The sequence below is a fragment of the Cervus elaphus genome, chromosome 33, assembly GCF_910594005.1.
Source record: "Cervus elaphus chromosome 33, mCerEla1.1, whole genome shotgun sequence".
NCBI classification, from domain to species: Eukaryota; Metazoa; Chordata; class Mammalia; order Artiodactyla; family Cervidae; genus Cervus; species Cervus elaphus.
In genome coordinates, this window is record NC_057847.1 from 54,218,406 (window position 1) to 54,241,662 (window position 23,257).

General features: G+C 36.4%; 1 protein-coding gene across 5 annotated transcripts in view; it reads left to right on the forward strand.

Moving 5' to 3' along the window:
• Nucleotides 1-23,257, forward strand: part of GTDC1 (glycosyltransferase like domain containing 1) — a 449,516-nt gene that overhangs the window by 51,538 nt on the left and 374,721 nt on the right. The gene's annotated exons all lie outside the window — the stretch shown is intronic.

Here is a 23,257-nt window from a genome sequence, read left to right on the forward strand (position 1 = left end):
CTTAGAATAACCTGCTAGTCATTTTGTGTCAAGGTGGGGTGAAGATTCAAACTCTGACTCCCACTTCTGGTTCTTTTTACAGCTACGTTGTGCCAAGTATCAAATTCTTAATGTTACACTTCTTTCTAAGAATGTATTGTGGTTTCCTTTTGCTTACTTAACCCCATTTGTACCTCTTTATCAACCTTTCTGGACCCTCAATGATTTATTTGTAAGTTTCTTTTCTGTTTATTTTTGTCAGAACCCTCCTCAGTGATTCCTCGAGTCTTTACCTTGTTCTCATCTCACACAGACCGTATCTAGTCTCATTTTATCACTTTAACTCATGCTGTTTACTACCTGTGTAGAAGGATGGCATCACTGACACAATAGACATGAGTCTGAGCAAGCTCTGGGAGATGGTGAAGGACAGGGATGCTTGGCGTGCTGCAGTCCATGGTGTTGCAAAGAGTTGGATATGACAGCTACTGAACAACAACAGAATAATTTTACTTCCTCTTCTTTACTTATCCATAGTGAAAGTGAAGTTGCTCAGTCGTGCCCGACTCTTTGTGACCCCATGGACAGTAGCCTGCACCAAGTTCCTCCATCCATGGGGTTTTCTAGGCAAGAGTACTGGAGTGGGTTGCCATTTCCTTATCCAGGGGATAGTCCCGACCCAGGGATCAAACCTAGGTCTCCCGCATTGTAGGCAGATGCTTTACCATCTGAGTCAAGCCTGCATTTACTTATCCATAGCCAGCTCTTTACCTTTTCTTCCTTCTAACATTTAGTAAGCACTCACAGCATACATGATGCTATGACAGCAGTTGCTGGTAGAGATGAGTGCCTGGGCCTGTTGGAGAGATGAGTAGGTAATGGGGCCAGCTAGACTGGATTTCCCCCTGGGATCTGAGAGCCTTAGCAGAGGGAGGCTATGCATGGATTGCTGTGGCCGCACTCAAGAGGATGTGATTAATTTTACCTGAGTTGTTGGGAAGGATGGGACTGAAGAACTGACGTTTGACCTGTGGCCTTAATGGAGGAGGGGCAGTTCTCCAGGTGGAGAAGGGGAGGGAGCCAGGCTTTGTGGAAAGAGGAAATATTTTATGAATAGAGGGATAAAATCACAAGGATGTATGCCATATATTGGAGTGTAAACATTAAAAGTTGCAGGGCTATGCAACGGCGTGTGTTGTTGCCAGTGGGTCTCAAATGAGGCCTTTGCCTTCATGGAGTCATTGGTCTGGTCTGTTGTTTGACCTTATACTCTCAGACACCTGGTATGGTGGGCCCATTGAGACTGAGCCTTTCTCAGGAGCAGGGCCACGTTAGCCATACATTAGAAACTGATATACACCTATCTGTATGTGTTTATATGTTTGTCAATTTACTAATTTCCAATGAGAAATACAACTGTCAAGCAGAAGGGATTGCTTATTTTGGCAGATCAGCTCATTGTCTCCCTATAGGCAGGCTTCTTGGGAAGCCAAGTTGTTAATATGGAGGTCAGTTGATTGAGAAATCCTGCCGTCAGGTTGACCCAGCATTTCTGACCAGCGCGCTCTCTTCTGGCAAGATACATGGGAACCGTGTTGCTACAGACCACCTATTGAGCATGGCAAGAGAACCTGGAGAAATATTTGTTTGAAGAAATATCTCTCAGCTGAGTTAGCTTAAGGCTGTCTTACCCACTCTAAGAAGAGCACTGCCAAGGAAACCAGATTATTCTAGTCAACTCGGCCAAAACTTCCTTTCCTGTGATTTGGGTTGATCTTGTGAACATCTGCCTGGAAGTCTTTACTGATTCCTTTGCTGTCCAGTCCTTCCCTTTCCTCCACATTCTGTTTGATGCTTTCTCCTTTTAGATAGGTTGAGACATTCGGTCACATTACAGAGAAGTTTTAAGATCTGGGGAAACAGGAATTCTCATATTTCTGTTTTGATTTATCTTACATCACATTTATCTTAAGTCACATTTTCTTATTTTCAGTTGTTTGGGGCTAAAATTGGGAAATAGTGAACAATAATCTGAAGCCAAGAATGTGAGATTTATGGTGGTGGGATGTTGGAGATGAGACGAGATTAGGACCAGATTGTGAAGGATCTTGGGTGCCATACTAAAGAGTTTGAATTTCAGAGTCCTCTCGATTCAGTTCTTCTGTGAATTCTTTTTTTCTCCCATTGTCGTCTTTTCAGTTTAAAAATTTTTGTTGTTATCTGTATCAAGTTGTTAATATCTCACTGTGGAGTGTTTGATAATGGCTCTCCTTAAGAGATCTTAAGATTTTTAAGAGATCTTATTTAGACCCTTTATGTTTTGACAGATAAATATTAGGTGATATTATCTGCAGTTTCAACATGAGATGCTTGAGAGCTTAAATTCTGCTTCTGACTTTCATTGTGCTTCGTAATTCAAGCTATTTCTACAACGTCCTCTCTTATCCCCCAGTTTTTAAGGCAGGTGTTGTTTTTTATCTTATAATAGTTCTTTTTTATATTATTATATAGTGTTTTTATTATGATATTTATATAAATGAATAGCTGTCTTATTAATTAATTATCATGTATTTGTCTCTTTTCTCACTAAGCAATTTGCCAGTTCCTTATATTTAGGTGGAGCTGATACTTAGTCTTTTGTGTTTTATACCTAGCCCAGTTGAATTTAAAACAATACTTAGGCAATAGGATGCTATTTTAGAGCTAGAAGTTAATCTAGTTCAGTACTTATGTTTTCTTCACGAGGAAACAGAGATCCAGGGCTACTGTAATTTGCCACAACATAACTAGTAGCTGAGCGCCAAAAAATTGATTCTTTTGAACTGTGGTGTTGGAGAAGACTCTTGAGAGTCCCTTGGACTGCAAGGAGATCCAACCAGTCCATCCTAAAGGAGATCAGTCCTGGGTGTTCATTGGAAGGACTGATGCTGAAGCTGAAACTCCAATACTTTGGCCACCACATGCGAAGAGTTGACTCATTGGAAAAGACCCTGATGCTGGGAGGGATTAGGGGCAGGAGGAGGAGGGGACGACAGAAGATGAGATGGCTGGATGGTATCACCGACTCGATGGACATGAATTTGAGTAAACTCCGGGAGTTGGTGATGGACAGGGAGGCCTGGCATGCTGTGATTCATGGGATCGCAGAGAGTCAGACACGACTGAGCAACTGAGCTGAGCTGAACTGAAGTAGTAGAGCCATGGCCAGAACCCAGATGTCTGTTCCCACCACCTTTGCACCATACTGTGCTGGTTCCCTATTTGACTGAGAGAGGTATTCCATAAGGATGGAAGGGACCCTCAAATATCATGTGTAATTTCCAAAACCACCGTTTAAAAACTTAGTTTTAGCAGCTTTTCTTGCTAGTGCTTGGAAGTGTTGAATGTTTTAGATTTGTGTTATGCAGGAAAACACAAAAGAGGGACATGGGGAAAGGAGTTCATGTACTGAACTTCTGTGTTCCTGCCAAGCATTGTACAGGTGCCCTTATCATCCCAACTCTTTATTGCTACAGTGCTGTGAACTGTTACCACATTTTGCAACAAGCTGACACTCGCAGGGGTGAAACAAGCTTGCAAGTAGAACTAAAAGATGTGGGGTGTAAGCCCAGGTCTGCATAGCTACAGTGACCTTGCTCTTTCAGTTATGCTTCACTGTTACAGCTCTCAGCCAAAGCCAAGAATAGCAACTAGCAGCAGGTACACACCTGACTTTCTAATGAGGGGAAGTCCAGCAGCCGTCCCCCATTGTCTGTGGCGGGAGGTGATTGTTCGTGCCCGAGCTGGGTGGTAGTGTCTGACTCACTAAGTAATCTCACATTTTCTAACCATGGCTTGTGGCTCATATTTGTGACCTTTAATATATGTATCTTATGTCATCATTCCCATTTCCATTCTGTGGGAGAACAGCAGCAGATTATAAACCCACGTGTCTCACTCTTGCTTCTACCTGAGCCTCACTTTCCATCTTGTTGATGTGCCTTCTTTCTTCCTTTTCTGTCTCCACTCTTAACTCTTGTTGTAGAGAGAAAATTCTATGTGCTTGTATCAGAGGTACTTGGAATGGATGAGCTTCACTCCCCTCCCCCACCAAATTCTGTGTTGGTATGACGAAATCATGGGACAAAAAAATAAAAAGAAGGTGATGCATAATCACATTATTTGTCTTCAAGTAAAATAGTTTTTCAAAGTGGTAAGATATATGCAATTCATAACTTATATACAGTTCATCATTCAGTTTTATAAAATCTGTGTTTTGGTGCTAGATGCACTTACTTTAAGTTTCAAAGAATTATTTAAAAATACTTTTGAATCATCTCCCTAAGAGCTTTCAACACTGTATAAATAGTACACTTTTTAGCATTTTCTTTTGCATACCTGCAGTTTGCTTCATCTTTGAAATTGTTTACCACTTTTTTTTTGCAAGGCACATGTGAAGACTCAGCCAACATATGTCATTATATATGTGGGTTTCAAAAAGCAACCAGGGGAAGTTTTATGTAACCTTTTCAAAGAGTTGTTACCTGGGCTTTCCCCATTTCAGAGCAAAACCAGATGTAAACCAAGGATGTGAACTAGTGTGCATGTTTTCCAGTGATCATTTTTGTTAAAATATGGCACCTACCCCCTTGGAATTTAGATTGTTTCTGGTAAATAATTCACTATAATCTGATGATTTCTGTCACTTTGGTTGTCCAGTTAAATTCTTTTGGATTGTTTTTTAAAAAGAACAACACCATTGTGAGATGAGAAATTAGAACCAGTGCATTTGATTAAATGTGTTCATGGGGAAAAATATGCTAAGAAGCCATTAGAATTTCCCCTTTATGCCAAAAAGTGCATTAGACTGGTAGACGGTACAGAGGGACGTAACTCCAGGGAATGTCCTGAGGTAGAAGTTGTTGGATACTAAGAGTACAGAGTGAAAGAGGATAGTTTTTCCTAGCATGGGAAGTGTAGTCCCTTTTCTAAGTGGAAAGGCTCAAACCATAAACCACTGTGTTGAGATGGCATTTTTATTTATTTACAGTTTCTGTTTTGTTTAATTAAAGGTTGGTTGTAATTAAGATGAATTTTTAAAAAATCCCGTGTTGTCTATATTGCCCCACAAAAGTCCACTAAGAATGAACTAAAATTTTGTTAGTGGTGTCTGTGTTATGTTTATTCTTTTAGGTTTTAAATTTCATATGATCAGTGCCTTTTGCTAGAACACGGCATGCTTTATATTTGTTTTATAATTATCCAGGACAGACTTTCTCATGTATGTGATAGCACATAAGATGTTTAAGAAAATTTCATGTCTTACTTCTACATAGTGGGTACTAGACAGTTACTGATTGAATAAATTAAGAGTAAATAACTGTATGAATACAGAAATATGTGGGGGCATGTATGATTTTCTATTCTGAGTCAGAGTCATGATTTCTATGATAAAGTTCTTAAAATACAAATCTATATGAAATGTTTAGGTACTCAGTATATAAGAACTCACTATAAAAAATAAGGATGAATACATTTAAAAAAAATCTATAAATAGTTATTATAATTTGGAATGTTTAAGACTTTTTTTTTCCTTTTATGCACACATACCCATACATATAATTATTAATAGATAATTAAGTAATTATAGTTAATATAATAATATAAGTTAATCTATAAACTTATACATTTATAGATGGAGAAATAAGAGAAAAATTTTAATGGTATGCTCATCCTACATGCTACTTTCACATAGACTGTAGCCTGCCAGGCTTCTCTGTCCATGAGATTTTCCAGGCAAGAATGCTGGAGTGGGTTGCCATTTCCTTCTCCCTGATTTTAACAGAAGTAAAAGAATTTAAAAACGAAAGGAGTTATAGTGATAGTATAGTTTAGTAAAAAGGAGTTAAGTGATCCTTTACATAAGAAATAGCTAAGTGATTTCACTAAAGTAGAAAGAAATTATGAAAAATAGTTACAGATCAGGATCATTATATATAAATATTAACTATATATTATTATATCAGTTTATTTCCTGCAATGAAAAGTAATAAATTAACATTTTCCCCTTTTCCTGCCTCCTAATTTTTATTACTTATATTAAATTTGTACTTTATCAAGTTGTGTAACACTTGCATTTTCTTTTCTAACTAGTTTTCACAGTAATTTAGTCTTAGTTTTATATTTAAAAGTATTCAGTGCTTACTACCTCCTCTTTTCCTTTTTAATATAGCAGATTGCCTTAAAAATTCCATTCTCTGGAACTGATGTCCCTAAATAAGTACCACTTTTTTTTTTTTTTTTCTTAAGGAGAATATACTTCTTTGATCAGTAGATGGAGAAACTGAATCCTATATAGAGTAAAATCAAGTTTTGACTCATGCAACTTGATTATAAAATATTAGTTTGCTTAAAGTATAGTCCTTGAAATGTGAGTGTTATTTTCTTATTCCTTCCTCCTTCTTTCCTTTTTCCCCCTTCTTTCTTCCTTCCTTTTATTTATTTATTAAAAAAAAAAATGGATGTGTAGGTCAAGAAGTAAAAACTATATAAAAATGGACTATACGAAATTGAAGTTGAAATTCAATGTGAGGGTCGCTTAAAAAAGTCCATACAGTACATTAATGCCATATGACACAACCCTAGCATAATAAATAGCATTTAATGCTACACAGTTAGTCAAGGTGCTGCATGCCATTAGGGGGGAAAACAGAAGCAGAACTCTGGCCCCAGAAAAGCATGCATTGGACTAAAAGAATACCTGTTGGTTCAGTGCTATTGAGGTAAAGAACTCCTAATAGTAAATCAACTATACAGGCAGCCTGGGGTCAGAAGCAAATGGTTTTGAAAATCTAAGTGGTTTAGAATTCACTAAGTAGGAAATGAGGAGTAACTGATGGCTTCTTTAATGTTTATTTTGATTTATTTTTCATTGAATGAAAGATTCTTTAAATTCTATAGTGCTTTACATTTTCAAAAGCGTCACACGCATGGTTTCATATAATTTCATAATAACCCTCCCCCACCCTTATATTGCCCTTTGTTATTATATTTTTAGTTGTGTATTTTAAAAATATTGATTATTTGTTCCTGAAAAATAAAGCCCTGGAATACCTGATGACTTGAAACGTTATTGTTGTTGTTTAGTTGCTAAGTTGTGTTCAACTTTTTGTGATCCCATGGACTGTAGCCCACTAGGCTCCTCTGTCCATGAGATTTTCCAGGCAAGAATACTGGAGTGGGCTGTCGTTTCCTCCTCCAGGAGATCTTCCTAACCCAGGAATCGAACCCATGTGTCCTACATCTTCTGCATTGGCAGGAGGATTTTGTTTTTTTACCAGGGAACCATCTGGGAATCCCACTCTCAGAAACAGTCAATACTTGATCCAGTTGGTTCTATAAAAGCAGAGGTCCATGAGCATCTCCCAGGGCATCCTGAGGCTGTTGCCCATGCCAATTCTGCTATACTTGCTGAGATTGCTGACTGCACTTACGTTTCTCAAAGACCAGAAGTGGAAGGACCCAGTTTCTTTGGGGGTACCTGTTGAAACAATTTTCCCTAGTTTTCTCCAGTTAGCATATATTATACCTTTTTATTCTCCTTTCCCTGCGCTTGTTGATGGAATTCTCCAGGCCAGAATACTGGGGTGGGTAGCTGTTCCTTTCTCCAGGGGATCTTCCCAACCTAGGGATTGAACCCAGGTCTCCCACATTGCAGGCAGATTCTTCACCAGCGGAGCTGCAAGGAAAGCCTGAGAATGCTGGAGTGGGTAGCCTATCCCTTCTCCAGCGGATCTTCCTGACTCAGGAATCAAACTGGGGTCTTCTGCATTGCAGGTGGATTCTTTACCAACTGAACTATCAGGGGAGACAGCATTAAAGCAGCTTTGTATTTTAATCATGCTTTGAATATGACTCGTCTCTGGACATTCAGAGGACATTCAGAGCACAAAGAACCAGCTCTGTCTCCATTCTGTGAAAATAAATTTAGTCTCTTTATATCAATACGTATCGCCTTGTCTTCCTTCTTTAATTCTTTATTTTGATTCATTTCTTGGTTCGCTGAATTTAGTTATCAGATGTTTGGTTTTTAGTTTTTTTTTTTTGTTGTTGGTTTAGTTTTTTTTTTTTTTTCCCTTGGTTATGTCTAAGCGTATCTATGCAGAGTACATCATGAGAAATGCTGGACTGGATGAAGCACAAGCTGGAATCAAGATTGCTGGGAGAAATATCAAAAATATCAAAAATATGCAGATGACACCACCCTTATGGCAGAAAGCAAAGAAGAACTAAAGAGCCTCTTGATGAAAGTGAAAGAGGAGAGTGAACAAGTTGACTTAAAACTCAACATTCAGAAAACTAAGATCATAGCATCTGGTCCCATCATTTCATGGCAAATAGATGGGGAAACAGTGGAAACAGTGACAGACTTTATTTTTTTGGGCTCCAAAATCACTGCAAATGGTGACTGCAGACATGAAATGAAAAGATGCTTGCTCCTTGAAAGAAAAGTTACGACCAACCTAGACGGCATATTAAAAAACAGAGACATTACTTTGCAAACCAGTCTCGCCAGTCAAAGGTATGGTTTTCCAGTAGTCATGTGTAGATGTGAGAATTGGACATAAAGAAAACTACTCAGCCAAAGAATTGATGCTTTTGAACTGTGGTGTTGGAGAAGACTCTTGAGAGTCCCTTGGACTGCTAGGAGATCCAACCAGTCTATCCTAAAGGAAATCAGTCCTGAAGATTCACTGGAAGGATTGATGCTGAAGCTGAAACTCCAATAATTTGGCCACCTGATGCAAAGAACTGACTCATTTGAAAAGACCCTGATGCTGGGAGGGATTGGGGGCAGGAGGAGAAGGGGACAACAGAAGATGAGATGGTTGGATGGCATCACCAACTCAATGGACATGAGTTTGAGCAAGCTCTGGGAGTTGTTGATGGACAGGGAAGCCTGGCATCCTGCAGTCCATGAGGTCACAAAGAGTCGGACATGACCGAGTGACCAAACTGAACTGAAACAATATACAGAACTCTAGCTAAAATACATACTGGAAGTAGAAGTATATAAAAGGAGTGGGAATGAAGATACTAAATAATCATGTATAGCACATGTATAGAATAAGAGCAATGTAAGTTTTGTTTAGTCATAAGAAGTTGAAAGGAAGTTGGAAGGATTGATGCTGAAACTGAAACTCCAATACTTTGGCCACCTGATGCAAAGAATTGTCTCATTTGACCCTGATGCTGGGAAAGATTGAAGGTGGGAGGAGAAAGGGACAACAGAGGATGAGATGGTTGGATGGCATCACTAGCTCAGTGGACATGAGTCTGAGTAAACTGCAGGAGTTGGTGATGGACAGGGAGGCCTGGCATGCTGCAGTCCATGGGGTCGCAAAGAGTCGGACACGACTGAGTGACTGAACTGAACTGAAGCCTTTCTATATCAATTTATATATCTACTTACTTATATATATATATTTTTGAGAAGAGCTCATGGTTGCTGAATTTCTTGAGTAGTTGAATGCTTTAAAGTGTTTGTAGGTTTCTTTTGCGCTTTACGGACAATTTGGTTGGGCATCACATAATTGGATGTTACATCTTTCCCTTAGAACTCTGAAGACATTGCACTGTCATCTCCAGATAGTAATGAATGCTGCTATAGAAAAGTCTAAGGCCACTCTTGTTTTTTCTGCCTTTATACTGACATAATTTATATTGTTTTAACTTTCTTAAATTCTGTAACCTCATGAGGATATATCTTAATATTAATTGTTTTGAATTATTTTTTCTGGAACATTTTCGTTTTTTAAGTATTTATTTCCACCTTCCCAAAAAAGAATGTTTTCTTTATTATATTGCATTTTTGTTTCATTTGTTCTGTTTTCTTTTTCAAAAATGTCAAGTATGTATTGGCTCAATCTCTTTTATTGATATCTTCTATATTGATCATCTCATTTCATCTCATATATAGCTTTCAAAACTTTCTATTTTGTGTGCTTTTTTGCAAGCCCATTGTCCGTTTTCCTGACTTTCAATATTAAGTGTTCTGGTTTTTGTTGCTTCTTTTGTGATATATATACATATACACACACACACATATATACATATATATAAGTATAAATATACCTTTTCTTAATCTCCAGCTTCTTTAGCTTGCCAATTTGCTTTTTTATCTCTTTTAATTGTCTTATGTTCTCTTAGATATTTCATACTTTTCTTTGAGCCCTTTACTTTGAAGTGGCTCATATTCTTTATAATTTAAGTTGTGGAAAATTATTTGTGAGTTTTTCCTCTGTTTCCCAAGACAGTATCTCTTTTCATCTACCAGTTGCTTATGTCCCTTCGCTCCAATCCTCAGTGTAAATTCTTTCCTGGTTCATTTCTAGTTTGTATTCATTTTTGAATGGGCTCTGTTCCTTTAAAAACAGGTATTGCCTGTATGAGGTTAGATGCAAATATTCAGTAGTTCAGTTCAGTCGCTCAGTCATGTCCCCGACTCTTTGTGACCCCATGAATTGCAGCACGCCAGGCCTCCCTGTCCATCACCAACTCCTGGAGTCTACCCAAACCCATGTCTGTCCAGTCGGTGACGCCATCCAGCCATCTCATCCTCTGTCGTCCCCTTCTCTTCCTGCCCCCAACCCCTCCCAGCATCAGGGTCTTTTCCAATGAGTCAACTCTTTGCATGAGGTGGTCAAAATATTGGAGTTTCAGCTTCAGCATCAGTCCTTCCAATGAACACCCAGGACTGATCTCCTTTAGGATGGACTGGTTGTATCTCCTTGGAGTCCAAGGGACTCTCAAGAGTCTTCTCCAACACCACAGTTCAAAAGCGTCAATTCTTTGGTGCTCAGCTTTCTTCACCGTCCAACTCTCACATCCATACATGCCCTCTGGAAAAACCATAGCCTTGACTAGACGGACCTTTGTTGGCAAAGTAATGTCTCTGCTTTTTAATATGCTATCTAGGTTGGTCATAGCTTTCCTTCCAAGGAGTAAGTGTCTTTTAATTTCATGGCTGCAGTCACCATCTGCAGTGATCTTGGAGCCCCCAAAAATAAAATCTGCCACTGTTTCCACTGTTTCCCCATCTATTTCCCAAGAAGTGATGGGACCAATAATAGGGAGAGAGAATAAATTACATCAGTTTGCACTTACATCCAGATTTTTTTAACTGAAACACTTCTTCACCCAAGATGGCTCCTTTGCTCTCAGCATATGTCTGACCTCAGTTTGCAGTGCTGTGAAGGTCACTGTGACTTTGAGGTCCTGTGAGTCATAGGGGCGGTTTGGTGATAACTCCTTCCTGTCTTCTTTCCTCCCATTTGGCACAGATAATCTTGGCTCGGAAGCTGAAGATAAAAGCATGTTGATGGTTCCTCTCTCCTTTTGTGGTATGACCATGAAGTTCTGGAGAAGCATTTCTTATTTTCTCCTGGGTAGATGCTTAAACATCATTGTTTTAATCAGTTTCCTTGAATGAGGTTTAGAATTGTTCCATCTTTAGGGAAATCTTTATGCTGCCTGAGATCTGAGGGGGTGTGGTTTGGCTGTCAGCACTGCTCCTCATTTGATTCCAGATATCACATAATTTGGTGGATTTTTCTTTCTTTTTTAAATAGTAGTTTATGGTTTGTGGTTGTAGCTGCCTTTGTTTCATTGATGATGAGGCATTCATTATTTTTTGTTCTATTTTTTCCTTTTTTTGGTTTGTTTCTGGAGTAGCGACTAGGGTAACAGTGTCTTCCTACTGTCTTTTTTTGTTTGTTTTTTTAAACTGTCTCTGCTGGCTCACTTGCTCGCTGTGTCTGCCTCTCATCCCCCCTTTTATTAAACTTCCTCTGTCTACCCTTCCTCTCTCCCCTCTTTAGCTACTTATCCCTCAAATCTCGAGCTTTTCCCAAGATGCATTTTCAGTCCTTTTTTTTTGTTTGTTGTTTGTTATTTTTCCCCTGGCTTAGTTTTATCTTTCTGAGTGACTCCATGTACTCCTATCATTAATCTTCACCTCTAGTCTAATTTTTATTAATGTTTTGGTTTTCTTTCAAAATTTATTGAAATTTGAAAAGTACAACTGTAGAAGTTTAAGGTGTACAGCATAATGACTTGGCTTACATATATTAGGAAATGGTTACCAGAGTAAATTTAGTTATCATCCATCATCTCCTGTTCTACTAATTTCTGGATTAGCAGTTTGACTTTGACTCCTCCTGAGCTCCAAATGCTTACTAGATACAATAATACCTCAAAATTCCTTTTCAAAATAAAATTGTTTTTGATGTTCCTTGCAAAGTGTGGTTCTGTTTACTACCTCATGTAATAGAAACTCATTCTTGCAAATTATTCAGACTAAAGATGTCTCAATCAACCATAATTTTTCTTTCTTATGCTTCTCTCAAGTGCTAACTTATCACTTGACTAATGTTGATTTCTCTTGTGTCTATTGTGTCTTTACATTGAGACTGTAAGTCCATTGGTGGCAGGCATCTGTCACTTCACATATAATATGTAGTTTCTGAAAAATCATTGGTTTAAATCCTTTGAATGCTAATTTTGGCTTTAATAAAAGTCTGTTATCAAGATGGTTTTAATGTCTTAATCAATCATCTTGTGGCAATTTCACATAATTTGCCCCTAATCACCTTGCCTAGATAAAAGCTTTTTGTGTACTTATAACAGGGCTTCCTTGGTGGCTCAGTGGTAAAGAATCCATCTGTCAATGTATGAGACATGGGTTCTATCCCTGGATTGGGAAGATACCCTGGAGAAGGGAATGACAACCCACTCTAGTAGTCTTGCCTGGGAAATCTCATGGACAGAGGAGCCTGGTGGAGTACAACCCCTGGGGTCACAAAAGAGTCGGATATGACTAAACAACAACAGCATAACTCCTGCCTTCTCTTTTTCTTCACTTCACATATGTATGAAGAGTTTAAGACTATACCATTCCTCAGACTTAAACTTCGGTTGCTGAATTTGTTTTTCTTTTATATCCATCCTCCACATTCCCATTTTGATTGTTTCCTAAATGATCCAACTGTTAGTCAGACTTAAAAATATCAGGGTCAAGGATTTTGACGATGGGTGATTTCTTTGTGTAAATATTAAGAAGCCAGTGATAAAAGATCTTAATGTTACATTTTAATTTTTGTTTTAAAAATTAGGTATCTGAATTAAACTTGTTTATATTTAATGTGCTTTAATATTGTTAATTCTTAATATTACTTTTTGAATTGTGAAGCCCTTAAATATTAATTTTATCATACAAGGGGAGAGGAAAGCAATAAATGTCAAGAGATTAAGTGAAGAAATCAGTTGTATATAATACAGTAAAATCCTAGAGTCGACACATACTGGTGAGTGTTAGCTGCTTGGTTCATGTGTTTCTTTATTGGCATTGGGGACATAATCTTTTGAAACCATCATTGTAAAAGTGAAGATGTCATTGTAAAACTTAAGATTTTGACAATAAGAACGTTCTTCAATATGGGAAGCTTGTTGAATTTCTCATAAAACCACAAACCATAAACCTCTCTTGGAGAAAATCACTTTTGAAATGATCTGACATGGTTTAAAGAAAAGGTGGGTCCTTCTGGTTTATGAGCAGGAGAGCCATTGCATTGTATTTCAATGTTAAACTGCACACACAAGATCTAGATTTTGAAAAGTATAGGACTTTCTTATGTAATTAATTTTAAAATGATTCATTATACAATCAATTTAAAGATAATGACTTTAATTTTTAGAGCAGTTTTAGGTTCAGAAAAATTGAGTGGAAGTTATAGAGGATCTCTCCTCCCTATCCTCCCCAGCATCAGATCCCTACCAGAGTGGAACCATCATTGATCCATCATTATCAACAAATGTCCTTGCTTTAAATTAAGGTTCACTCTTTGTGACATTCTAAGTATTTTGACAAATGTATACTGAAACATATATTCACCCTTATAATATATAAAACAGCTTCACTGTCCTAAAAATACCCCGTGATTCACCTGTTCATCCCTCCCTCTCTCTTTCTCACAGATCCCCTGACGAACCACTGAATTTTTTTAAAAATTTATTTTACTATCTCAATAATGTTGCCTTTCCTAGAATATCTTATAGTTGGAATCATACAGTATGTAGTCTTTTCACATTGGCTTCTTTTACTTAGCAATATGCATTTAAGACTATTCCATGTATTTTCATGGCTTGATAACTCATTGCTTTTTCGTGCTGAATAGTATTCCATTGCTTGGAAGTACCGCAGTGTGTTTATCCAGTTGCCTTTTGAAGGATAGCTTGGCTGTTTCCAAGTTTTGGCAGTCTGAATAAAGCTGCTGTAAGCCTTTCTGCGCAGGTTTTTGTGTGGGTGTAAGTACTAAGGGGCTTGATCGCTGGATTATATGGTAAGAGCATATTTAGTTTTAGTTTTGTAAGAAACTGCCAAACTATTCCAAAAGAGGCTGTACCATTTTGTAGGCCTGCTACAGATGAAAGAGAGTTCCTATTACTCCACCACCTCTTCAGTATTTCAGATATTTGTTTTGGATTTTAGCCATTCTAATAGGTGTGTATTAATTTATAATTCCCTAATGTCATGTGATGTTGAACATTTTAATATACTTATTTACCATCTGTGTATCACCTTTGATTGAATTGTTTCTTTATTGCTTTTAAGGGATTTTTTGTTTTTGTATATTTTGGATGAGTCCTTTATCAGATATTTTTTTGCAAATATTTTTGCCCAGTCTGTGCATTGTCTTCTTATTTTCTTGACAGGTCTTTTGCAGAGTGGAAGTTTTCAATTTTAGTGAAATCCAGTTTACCAGCTAACCTCCCTCCCACCCCCCACCCCCACCTCCCCACCCCCTCATTGTGCCTTTGGTGTTGTATCTAAAAAGTCAAGATCAAACCAAGGTCATCTGCATTTTCTTGTGTATTGTTTTCTCAGTGTATTATAGTTTTGCATTTTACATGTAAACCTGTGATCCATTTTGAGCTATTTTTTGGGGGACAGGTATCATATATATCTAGATTCATTTTTTGCCTGTAGTGATCCAGTTGTCCCATCAGCCTCTGTAGAAAAAACTATTCTTCACTGGATTGCCTTTGTTCCTTTGTCAAAGATCAGTTGACTATATTTGTATGGGTCTATTTCTGGGCTCTCTTTTCTGTTCCTTTGATCTTTTTGTCTGTTCTTTCGCCAGTACCACACTGGCTTGATTACTCTGTAATTAATTTTTAAAATAATAATTAGTAAAATATTTAAATGTTTTTTGTTAAGATTTGTGAAGTAAGTTATCTTTAACCAATTTCTGTTATTAAGTGTGAGATGATGTATCGTGTTATTTTTAGAGGTAGATATGTTATTTGTAATCATTTTAGTAAAAATTATATACACTAGAAGCACTGTCATAATAGAAAGAAATTGTGACATTTTTACTTTAAAGATATTATACTCTTGTGCAGTAACTTGTTTTATATGTTCTGTTGGCTCTTTAATACCCATTAAGGAAATTAACTTTTTAATTATGAAATAATAGTTTAAATGTGATTATTAAAAAGTCTGGATTAATCTTCTAAAATAAAACTATCCAGTATGAGAGATCAAGATACCTGTTCTTATATTTTTTTGAAAGCTGTTTGCTTTTTTAGCATTAGGAAGAAATGATAATCACTTGCTTGAAGTATTTCATGGTGTAAGTCAATGTGTAAACCCTCTAGTTTGTGAAGCAAATTGAGCTAGATCTTAGAGGATGCTGATAAATACACGGCACATTTTTTTTTGGCTTGAGTTCTATTCAGGAGGAAAAAAACCTAACCAGTAATATAAAATAATATGTGGTGAGCACAGTGTGGGTGGCAGTGTATTAAACTCAGTAATAAGCTATAGTGGTGACTATAAGCTAATGATATCATTCAGCTAGTTTTTACTCATGGTATCTTTACCCTTGTTTGTCAGAAACACAATGAATTTACAATAAAAGCCATTATGAATTGGGATGATTGTCAGCCATGATAAGCTATGAAGAATGTATTTTTTATATCAATTTTATTCAGGTATTATTTAGTTACAATAAACTGTACCCATTTTAAGTGGGCAATGTGATGAGTTTTCACAAAAGCACACAGTTCTGTAACTATGACCATAATATGATTTGGAACATTTCTATCACCCCAGAAATTTCGCTGTGCTCCCTTGAAATTAACTCCACCCACTACCTATCTCAGTGTCCAGGCAATTGCTTTCTGTATTTTAGACTGGTTTGCATTTTCTAGAATTCTTAGTAGTGTGTTTTGCTAAATGCAGAAGATACATGCTCTTGAAAAATTGATGGCAAATTGACTTTTTATAAAATGAACATGTTTTATTGTATTAAAAAATTTGAGATGCTCAAATGAATTTCATTTGGTATTATTCCTAAAAGTTTGGGTTTCGAGTTTTTCTGCCTTGCCTCTTCTCTGTAATAACTTAAATCTATATTGCATGTAATTTAATATATAAAACCAACTCATGACACATTATTTTGTGGAGTAAATTATCCTTTAGTAGTTCAACTGTTATCTCCTTGTTTATAAAAGTTGGTAAATGATATAAGAAATAAAAATCTGTGGATCCTGTTCTTGTTATTAGAATTTAATACCTTCTTTGTTTCATTCTGTTGTCACTCAACAGACAGACAGTTTAACTTTGCTGTGTGAAAGGCCGTTTGCCTTGTCCTTACGCCCTGCTGCTTGGACCTCTGGGGACAGAGTTGGGGTGGATAAAATAGCTCTTTACTTCATAACATTCTGTTCTTTGTAGCTCCTCTTACTCATATGTAGTCTATTCTGAAGCAGCAGAGAAGTAGCAGTTGATCTCATGGAGAAAATAGCCCCACCCACCAAAATGGAATATTAGATTCCTTTTATGACTAGTTTTTTTAATCAAATATACTGAACATTTACTCCTTTTTACAGGAAAGAGTTAAGAATCTTTTGCATATTAGAATGACTGGAGTTTTCTGATTTTGCCCAGAAATGTTCTGTGTCTAGAATTTATGCTGCTTCATTTATTAGTCATTTCGAAACTAGCTCTAAATAAAAGCCAAACATTATGAAATGTTTTTTCATATTTGCTCCACCAAACATATTTAAATTTCTAGTTAATTTGGAAATCTTAAACTCACATAAAGACAAATAATCCTATTTTAAGCATATTTAATATAGTAACACTCTGGGTAACTGATGTTCTACTAATGAAATCCTTAAGTAACTGGCATTTTGGAATGATAAGTGTGTATCTATTAAGAAATCCTGACGATCTCTGTTTAAACCCTACTTCCCCGAAGCCTTCAGAAAAAAGAAAAAAGTGTTCCAGAAGTCAGGTTGAGAGAGACAAACTATGTGGGATGGAACTAAACAGCAATTTGATAAGAACAATAAATTTGAGAACTTATATGGTGATTTATGATCCTTCTCAAAACCAGTCAATCAATATTTCCCCCCCCCCTTAAAAAAATAAAGTAATGCACAAGTTATTTTTAAAATTTCCTCATTTGGGAGGATGGTATCCAGAAGCCCGAGGTGGCACTAGTAGTAAAGAAGCTGCCTGCCAATGCAGTGCTGCAGTCTGTGGGGTTGCAAAGAGTCAGACATGACTTAGCAAGCGGACAATTTAACCAGTCACCTGTTACTGAACATTAGATTGTTTCTGCTTTTTAGTCTTATGAAAAACACTGTCAAAACTATTCTTGTGAGCATGATTGATTCTTTCTTTTTAGTTCTTATTTTGTTCTAATTGTTGTAAATAGCCTATTAGAAAATATGATTGTGGGACTTCCCTGGCAGTCCATGGTTAAGGCTCTGCTCCCGGTGCAGGAGGCATTGGTTTGATCCATGGTTGGTGAAGATCCTACATGCCACGTGGCTGAGAAAGAAAGAAAATACAGTTGTGCCTTACCTACTCTTTCCAGTCTGCTTCTGTACAGGCAACCATGTTTAACCTTTCATCTGTTTCTTCTGACTATCATGTACTGTATATTGCTAAATTACATATGTACATATTGTTACCTTTTGATTCATTTCTTTTGGATATTGCTTGTTGACTTTATAGTACAGACTTTGAGGATTTTTCATTTTTATACTTCCATCTTTTCTCAACATATTACAATATTGTTAGATTACAACTTTTGGCTAACTTGCTTTTGGTGTTACATTATTATACTTTTCAGATATTATTTATAACTAAGTATTATAATGAACTCTGATGAGAAATATGCCTTTGATTTTTTGCTTTTCATCAAGATACTAATGCTTTGTTTTTTTCATTTGTCTAGCTTCTTTGTTACTCAGTATTTCTTTCTCAAGAGCTTCCAGGAACTTCTTAATCTAATTTTCTATAAGGTGAATCATATTAGGGAATTTATTTGTTTCCATTTTTTTTTCTCGAATATATGTTTCTTGGAGACTGCCATTCTCCTTCCATCTCATTATGTAGATGTGTTCTTGTCATGTGATTTTCTTTTACTGTTAGAAATTCCCTTTGTCTTTTCCTGAATCTCATATTGTTTTCATTTTTCTTGTCTTATTCCTATATTTTTTGTGGTATATATCTTGTCGTAATTTTCAGAGAAAGGGTACATGAGAGAAAAATATCTTTATTCAGTTTTCTCACTTGATTAAAGTGTTGCCTGAATAATTACATTTTAAATTGAAAATCACTTTCCTTCAGAATTTTTGCAGGAGTTAACACTGTCTTCCTGCTTGCAGTTGCAAAGTCCAAAGCCTTTTGATTCCTTGATTTAACCATGTAAGAAAAATAAGTGGAAGGGAGAATGTCTTGATATAAGGATATAAGGGTATTTTTTCTTTTTTAAACTTTAAAGATGAAGAAGATGAAAAAGGGATTCAGGTGACTGCAATGTGTTTCCCTGTGTTTAGAGGATGGGGATATATAGGTCCATGTGAGGAGAATTCAGGAAGCAGCTGAAATGGGGTAGATTGAGGCTTAATAATGGATGCTAATGGCCTGAAACTTTGCATTTGTTTTGTAGGTACTGTTTCACCTGACTCCATCAATTATATGAAACCTTCCTTGACTTAACGGTTGGCAAAATGAATGAACCTCTGATTTATCCTCTCTCAGTACTTTGTGCATGCACGCTTGTGTGTGTGTGCACACACATACGTGTTTAAGTATCGATGTGCCTTTCTTCCACATTAGAATAGATTTTTGTGTGTGGATGAGACATAATTAGGTCTGAGTGAAGGAAAGCACAGCAAGTCAGTTCTTAAAATTCATGATGGCTGGAATGCCAGTGAAAACTGGAGGATGAACAGGAGGAGGAAAGATTTAAAGGAAGAGAAAACAGAAGGTTATTGCGTTGTCCAGATTTGAAGAAATAAGCCTCTGATGTAATAGTCTACTGAGAGTGGGAGGGATTTTTTTTCCAACAGTTATATTCTGATCATGCCCAGGGGTCTCATTATTCTTAATTTTGGAATACTATGTTATTTTTATGTATTTTGTACACATTTTGCTTTAAAACTTTTTTCTCTCTTTGAGAATAGCCTGAAACAATTTTAACTCTTGCTTTTATTAAAATTTAGAAAAAAGTGATGTTTTGGTTACCCTGTTGATATTAATGATGGTCTGAAATACCCTCTTAATTCTATTTAGTTCAAGAAAAACTCTAGAGAATTTTGGACGAAAATAATTGGTAAAAATATATTCTTATTCTAGTAGATTTATTGTTTAAGAACGTTAATCTATTACCAAAAAGATTCTTTAGTAAGATGAATTTTGAAATATTATTAGAACTATCCTTTATTGTTATAAAAGTGACTAGTTCTTCACAAAATTTCAAAATTGAAAATAAGAGCTTTTTACCAAGCTGAGTGATTATTCAGATAGTAAAGGAATTAGTTAAATGTTTTAAATGTTGTGTTTGTGTGTTTACTTATTGGTTGACTGCTTAAAAGTCCAAATATTTGTATTTAAAAAAATGTACCATAGAACACATTTTTGAATAGCATACTACTGATAAGTCTTTACTTTCTAAAATGCTTTTTGTTGGTTAGTGCTCTGCTCAGAACAAGAGACTAATGTGTTTAGAAGTTATGATGCTAATTATAATTTATTAAGCCCTTACTGTAAGTCAGGCTCAGGCTCAAATATTAGTTAAGAGACACTGTCTTATTTAAAAACACCCCCTGAAGAGTTGAGTTTAGTTTATTATTACATGAGGAAATTGAAACCCAGAAAGGTTTAAGTTTCTTGCTCAAGATTATGCAGTTAGCAAGTAGCAGAGCAGGAGACATTTGTCTCTGCTTTGTGTGTGTTTTCGTTATTATTTCTTATGAAATATTATGGCAAAGATCTTAAGGAATGTGAATCTTGTATGTGGCATCATTTGTGAATGGTATATATGCCTCCCCAGTCAGCAGATGACTGTTTTATTTGCTAATTTTTTATAGTGGATAACTTCTCTCTTTTTATTTATTTATTTATTTTTTTGATCCTTCGAAAATTGCATACCCAGCACTGGCCATTCTCTTGCATGAATGAAAAAAGCTGGGCCAACATAAGTTTATTATTTATCTAGTTTTTGCTTTTTTATATCCCATTTAAAAAATAACAATATTTTCTTTGAAAAACCCTCTGTACTTACTGAGACAACATTGGTGTCCTCATTTAATGTGTGTGATTGATAGATATAATTTTATGTTTACTTTTTATACTGCCTTATACTATTCTTTCAAACCATGTAAAGCCTCTCCAACTGCTATTTCTCCTTAGTGAAGTATCTTAAAGAAGGAGTCGCAACATGTTTCTTCCTGAATACCCAACGGTTTAGTATTCTTTCAGATGCTTTGCAGGGCTTCAGCAAGTCGTTACAGAGAACGTCTTCAAGAGGCAATGCAGCAGGCAGAGTGCAGCGGCCGAGACACCTGTAGGGAGCAGCACACCTGCCCTCAAGCAAAAGCTAGTAATTAGTTGCTCAGATTCCCTTGCAAACTTCCCCAGTGTTGTTGCACATGAAACACAAAGATCACAGTGATGCTGTCATGAGCTTCGCACTGTTGGAGTTGTTTATGCCCATTCAATTTTTAATGTTCCTATAAGACATTTTGATGGCAACCCTGAGCCCAGAGGGATTTGCATGCTTGATCAAACCTGTGATGATTTAAATATAGAAATAAAGAGAAACCTTTGGATTACATTGACTGTTAACTTTAAGGATGGCATTAGTGGAAAACATTAACACGATTCTGGAGGCAAAGTGGCATTTGATCAGCCTTCATCACTTTTTTGTTTCTTGACAGCAGGTATAGCTTCAGTAAATCTAAACAAGTTTTTTAAGGCGTATAGATCCAAGTGCATGTGGCTATCTGGATGGCATCGTCTGAATATTTTAAAAGATGATTTTATACCAACCACTTTTATCAAGATTGAACTACTCTCATATACCAACCTTTTAATCCTACTACATTGTTATATGCAGTTTATATTGCTAAAGAATGAGATGGTAGGAGATTGAATTTTAGTAAACTACTGTAGTAAAATATGAATTGGATATATTGGGGCCAAAGAAATTTGTTACTCAAAGTACTGGAAAGTTTTTGTATACCATTGTTTTTAATTTTAACACTATGTATATCCTAGATACTATGTGGGATAAAAACTAGTTTGCTAGGTAGGTTTTAACTCTGGGGTTCAGTTCTTTGATTATTGTGTTTGTGTTTGTGTGTGGGTGGTTAGTCATATCCGACTCTTTGTAACCGCATGGTCTGTAGCCCACCAGGCTCCTCTGTCCATGGAATTCTCCAGACAAGAATACTGGAGTTGGTTGCCATTTCCTTCTCCAGGAGATCTTTCTGACCCAGGGATTGAACCCACATCAGTTGCCTCTCCACTGGCAGGCGGGTTCTTTACCAGCTGAGCCACCAGGGAATATATTGTGTTTGTATAAGTTATTAATAAATAGTGTTACTAAAGATGATTCTTAAATATGTGTAGCTTGAAAAATGCTGTAATTTCTAATATCATAGCAAATTTGGTTCAGATGTATTCTAAGAAAAAAATAACTATAGCACCTCATCATTTAAGCATAGGATGGTGGATATATTAATACATGCTTTCTAAACTGGTTCTTAGAGACAAATGTGCATTGAGGAATTGTCAGATTAGAATAAAGTTAAAGAAGATGTTACACAGCCTTGGACTATCATTGACAGAGATGCTAGTGAATTCAGTCAGCCCATTGTGCCTCATATTTTCCTGCATTAATACATAGGTAGAATCTTCCCGTGGGCTTCTGAGCATAGTTTCTTCTTTAGTTCTTCAAGAAAAGTGGAATGAATGATGAATGAAAAAGCTCGCCTCTAGATTTTACATTTGCCTGTGTTTCTTAGCCATAAGTCAGCCACAGCATGGATGGTCCTGGGAATGCTCCACTTGTGAAATGATGTCTGATGCTACCATAGACAAAGTACTGTGTATTGTAGATGCAGAATGCTTTGGCTAGTTTACACTACATTGACTTGCAGGAATTTCACAGAAGTCATTCCTAAGAATTGACCTTTGGAATTCCTAATAACTTCATGTAAATATTGCATATAACATTTGCAGTCTGTTTCTCATATAAATGCTCCATGTGCCCTGGGTCACTATCTTATTTATCTTTTTATCCTTGATGCCTTACTCAAAGGGATCAGTCATTGTTGACTGGATCAGTGAATGACTGAGAGGACTCATTACACTTTTTGTAATAGAAATGCCTTTTTTCTGTATACTTTTTTCCAGTATCCTTTTTCCTAGAATAAGTATCTGTGATTTGACTTTACGTTTGTACTATCAATGCGTCAAAAATATTCTGTGAAAAAAGATTTTATATTTTTACTATACTGAAGTGAAAGTTTTCTTACTCTAAGTGAGGACCCATTGAGCTTAGCTTTGCTTTCTACTTCTCTCTAACCCTTTGTTTCTCCCCCTGTTCTGGACAGACTTTTCATCCTGTTTCAAGATAAGTTGTACTTCCTCCTGGTGTCACGCTTTGGTCTCTGAGCTCCAGTCTCATGAACTTCTGAGTTTCTTCTGTTTGTGACTCACCAGTTTAGAACTAAATTATATGTGTTTCTGTATTTTGCAAAGTGTGTATCTAAATCTAGTGACTTCGTTACTGTGACTTTTAAATTTTTTAAATTTTAATCTTTTTCTTTCTGATTTATAGCAGTAGTCACACCGTACATGCTAGGTAATCTCTAGCTTTGTAGTAGAAAAATAAATTTCCCGAGAAAGTGAGAAAGACAAATAGACAGAGAC